Source organism: Terrapene carolina, unplaced genomic scaffold (assembly GCF_002925995.2).
Source record: "Terrapene carolina triunguis isolate 2854851 unplaced genomic scaffold, T_m_triunguis-2.0 Scaffold926, whole genome shotgun sequence".
NCBI classification, from domain to species: domain Eukaryota; kingdom Metazoa; phylum Chordata; order Testudines; family Emydidae; genus Terrapene; species Terrapene triunguis.
In genome coordinates, this window is record NW_020665277.1 from 5,174,005 (window position 1) to 5,179,528 (window position 5,524).

Below are 5,524 nucleotides of genomic sequence, written 5' to 3' on the forward strand. Positions count from 1 at the left end.
CGTCGACTCCGTTTCTGCCTCTCTCTCTGGTGGAGTTCTGGAGTTGACGGGGAGCGCGTTTGGGGATTGATTTATCGCGTCTAGACGAGACGTGATAAATCAATCCCCGATAGATCGATTACTACCCACCGATCCGGCAGGTAGTGAAGACGTACCCTTACTTCAATGTAACAGCACAGAGGTGATTTATAGTAAAACCAAGACAAATGTATTAACAAGGAGTAGAGATTGAAGTGATGCTAAGCAAGGAAAAAAGAGACAGGCACAGGTACAAGCATGCTTTCTAGGGATTAAAACTTAATTCTAGCAAGTTACATCTTTGCCTGCAACAAATTCTGATTTACAGCAAGTTATCAGCAGCTCCTGCCCTTTAGGCCAAGAGGATTCAACTTTCACAGGCTCACAGGTTGCTGTTCTCCATGTCCCCTACGTTCTGGATAACTAAAATGTCTTCATGCTCCCCTTGTATTACCCAAAGTCCATTGTCTCTGCCTCAAGAGCCAGAAAGGAGCCCTGAGGTGTGGACTTTGTCCCTGTGAGCTCACTAAGCTCCTACTTCTGCTGGTGGCTAAACCTGATGGCTTTGTTTACCTTATACGGGAACATACTGCCATTGTCGTCTGCCTGCAATCAAGCCAGTCAGACGAGCAAATTCCTTTGTGGAGGCTCTCTCAGGCTTGGTGTGAGCACCACCTCCCAAACACATTTTAAGAACATATTTCCAGCACACTTACATAACTCTTTGTACACAACCCTCATACATATCACACAATGATTTTCAGGCCCCGCGTGCCACCAGGTCACATATGATACCTTATGTGAGACCTGCTAGATACATATTATGCCAGCAGTGTGTGGGGGATAATGAGTGTGTCAGGCCTGATGTGAGCTATGGTATGGTGGGCCCTCTGCCAGATGGCATTGAGAGTCTCCCAGAGTCACACGGGCATACTTTACCCAATAAAGGGCAGTGGTGCTCACACAAGCACCAGACAACACATTAACCTCTCCAAATTACTTTATCTGGACTAATTACACCTCACAACATATCTGTCATGCAGGTATCATTGCTCCCCATCTTCATAGACACAAAGATTAGAAAGCCTGAAGGAATTGCTGTGATCATCCAGTCCAGCTTTCAAGACAGGGCAATGTAGCAGGCAGTGCACTGGCTTGGCATCTGTTCCTGGCTCTTCTGCTTTGGGCAAGTCATTTCACGGGTCTGGGCCTCGGTTTCCCAATCTGTAAAATGAGGATAATGGTCCTGACTTCCTCTACAAAGTGCTTGGAGACCTAGGGGTGAAGAACTAGATAGACGGATGTATGATGCGGGTATTACTAAGGCTCTTCCTGAAACTACAGAGAGAGTTCGTGTCAGAGCCAAGATTAGCCCTCGAATATTCCTTGGGCCCACATTTGTGTTCTCACCACTAGCCCGCTATACCGCATACAAAGTATGAGAAATGCATTAATTTGATTCACTTCTATGCAGGAAGACATTTGGCTTTTGAAAGGGTGATAAAGGGAAGCAATAAGGCTTGATAAGTTTATGAAAGTTATTCTATTCCAGGCTTGGCTGTCATAGCCAGGGACTGGACTCAATGACCCAAGAGGTCACTTCCAGTCCTAGGTTCCTAGGGAAGGGGATAAATTTCCACTCAGTTGTAGTCATTTCAAATGAAAATACTTCTGAGCACAATTAATTTCCATCCCCACAGGCAGGAAGATAATTGCATTCACCTTAATGCGTACCTGAGCTCTCAGAAACCACTGGAAGCAGCCCCCAAAGTCACAAACCGGCAGCATAATTTTTTTTCTCCATGGGTGCAGTTTAGGAGAAAGCGAGCAAATGTCAGCAGGCAGCGTGGAAAATCCTGGAAGTCAATAGAACCACTGTAAATGCTTCCTCTTACCCATCCCATCAGTGGGAAATTGTTCCAATTACAAGGGGAAGCAGAAGAGATTTGGTGCCATCAACCATCTTCATGGTTTGGACCAGTTGCTGCAGGCCTCTCAAAATAAGGGGAAGAGGAAACAGGTAAAAAGAAGCTGCCAAATTATAGGAAAATTGGTAAATTAAATAAATAAAAAACAATTCAAAAATGCTTCTTATTTATTACTTTTACTCCAGATTACAGCCAGTGAAGGGAGAGAATTCATCATCCTGAAATGGGACCTTCTAACTTTGTTTCTTCTGACTGTAAAATGATTTGTTCAAACAGTTCACCCAGGTGTCATCAGACTGCCTGCAAAATTAAAGAGTGCCTCGTGATTGATTATGGAGTGACAGCTACATTTTCATTATAAGACTGATTTTCTCCCAATCCTTACAAAAAAAACAAAACAAACAAAAAAAAGCCACCACCACTGGTGGGAAGTGTCCTCAAATCTTGTGCGTTAGCTGTGGATTCAATGCAGAATATTTCTGAAAAAAAATTGAAATAAATCACAAAGGATTTCTGAGTTATGACAACCTAGATAGTTTGTAGCAAAAGAAGACCTCCCCCAAAACCAGAGGGTATTGAGATAAGATCAACTTTAACCAACTCCCCTACCTGAGATCTGGTGCCTGGCACCCAAATAATGTGAAATTACAAAAAAAGTGTTAACATTTTCTTTTGTCCGGGAACATCAGCTCTAGTAAGATCAGTGTAAGGGGACCAGCAAAGTGCTAGGAAGCTCAGGGTTCTTTTTAAAAAAGGAGTAAGACTCTAGCTCTTTTCTTTGCAGCTATGCAGCTCTTTGTGAACTTACTAGTCAGGAGACTTGTCAGTGGGAAAATTAACGATTTTTTCCCAATGAAAATGCTTTTCAAAAGGGTCGTTGAGCCTTACCAGGTTTGTGGGATGCAGGGCAAACAAGAGGAAAAGGCCTGTATCTCATTCATGCTAAGCTCATTTCTATCTGCCTCACCTATCCTCCCTGCTGAGCAAATCTGTGGTTTGCAGTGGGGGGATTCATAGAATATCAGGGTTGGAAGGGACCTCTGGAGGTCATCTAGTTACATGCTATCCCCCAGAATTCCCCTTCCCCAGAATTCCCCTTACCAGGATAGGATGGGGGCATTCCACTGAGTGGAAGGAGCATAGTTACAGAAGATGAACATCCCTGCCCTTTCCCCACCCTCTCTCCACTTGCAGGTACTGAGCTCTCCATGGGACATGGGGACAGCGGAGATGATGCTGTGGGGAAAGCTGATCTTACCCCTTGCTCACAGAATAGTGCAGTACATGAGCCTGAAAGTTCCCTCTGTATGGACTGAAAACTGTTTAAATTATATGCTAGCACTTTAAATACACAGTGATTTTCCTGGTCCTGCTTGCAGACTAGGGACCGCTGTAGGGAAGCGTGTGAGCTTGGTTTTTCAACAGTCAGAAGAACATAAGAACAGCCATACAGGATCAGACCAATGATCCATCTAACCCAGTATCCTGTCTTCCAACAGTGGCCAGTTCCACATGCTTCAGAGGTACTGAACAGAACAGGGCAATTATTGAATGATCCATCCCCTGTTCTCCAGTCCCAGCATTTGGCAGTCAAAGGTTTAGGAACACTAAGAGCATGGGGTTGTGTCACTGACCATCTTGGCTAATAGCTCTTGATGGACATATCCTCCATAAACTTATTTAATTCTTTTTTAAGCTCAGTTATACTTCTGGTCTTCACACCATCCCCAGTAATTAGTTCCACAGGCTGACTGTGTGTTGTGTGAAATAGTGGTTCCTTTTGTTTGTGTTAAATCTGCTGCCTATTAATTTCATTGGGTGACCCCTGGTTCTTGTGTTATGTGAAGAGGTAAATGACTCTTCTTTATTCACTTTCTCCACACCATTCATGATTTTATAGATCTAGATCATATCCCCCCTTAGTCACCTCTTTTCCACACTGAATAGGTTCTTTTAATATCTCCTCATATGGAAGCTGTTCCATGATCCTAATCATTTTTGTTGCCCTTCTCTGTCCCCCCCCATTCTAATATATTTTTGAGATGTGGTTACTAGAAATGCATGCAGTATTCAGGGTGTGGATGTACCATGGATTTATATAGTGGCATTATGATATGTCCTTTTTATCTATCCCTTTCCTAATGAGTCCCAACATTCTGTTAGCTTTTTTAACTGCAGTTGCACAATGAGAAGATGTTTTCAAGGAACTATCCAGAATGCCTCCAAGATTGCTTTCTTCAGTAGTAACAGTGAATTTAGACCCCATCACTTTATATGTATAGTTTGGATTATGTTTTCCAATGTGCATTACTTTGCATTTATCAACATTGAGTTTCATCTGCCATTTTGTTGCCCAGTAACCCAGTGTTGTGAGATCCCTTTGTAACTCTTCACAGACTGCTTTGAACTTAACTATCTTGAGTCATGTATCATCTGAAAACTTTGCCACCTGCTTGTTTATCCTTCTTTTCAGATCATTGATTATGTTGAGCACTGGTTCCAGTACAGATCCCTGGGGAACCCCGCTATTTGCCTCTCTCCACTGTGAAAACTGACTATTTATTCATAGCCTTTGTTTCCTATCTTTTGACCAGTTTCTGATCCATCAGAGGACTTTCCCTCTTACCCCATGACTGTCTATGTTGCTTAAGAGCCTTTAGTAAGGGACTTTGCAAAGGCTTTCTGAAAGTACAAATACACTATATCCACTGGATCACTCTTGTCCACACACTTGTTGACACCCTCCAATAAATCTGTATTTATAGGGATTCATCCTCATACAAATCTATAGGGTTTGCTTCATCATGCTGTTCTCACGTTTGAAGTGATAATCAATCACTGTTCTCACATCTGAAGTGATAGTCAATCACGCAGATGGCACAGCAATGACGGCTTGTTGCTATTTTGTTCTTCGCCCCTCTCCCCCGTCTTTGGGGCAGTTGTGGGTGGATTCCGGTGTGCCCTCCGGGTTATCGGACTATCTCACCCAGCGCGTTCTTTGGCCAAACGGTCCTGGGATTATAATTCTAAGGCTGGCGCTTCATCATTTTATTATCCATCCAAACATACATCTGCTATTTCCTCTATTTCACTTAACATACTTCCTATCACATCTACATTTTATTACCTATCCATCCTTTAACATAACCATTCTAAAAATCATTGGGGCATGACAGACTTCAATAAGCCCATTCATACCACTTGTTACATATGAGAAGAAAACAAGCAAGCTAAGAATGCAAGAAGTGGGGGGGTTTAACAAATCTTATTCCTGAGTTTTGGAAAACAGAGTTGTAGCCATTAAGGACAGCTGTTGTTATCTTATCACTTTAGAACAGAGTTCTTGTCTCGGGATGTTCTTCTACAATTAACACAAACCTTGTACACTGACAGGCCTGTTTCAAATAGCACAGCCTCAGCAGGCTGGCTGAAAGACATATTTCTTTCTAATGATCAGGCCAAATCCGGGGTCTGCTCTGGAATCATTCTTTCTTACATTTTCCCATAGCAGGAATGTACCAACTATCACTTTTAATGCAACACCCATCTGTAAAATGGGGGTAATGATACGGACCTCC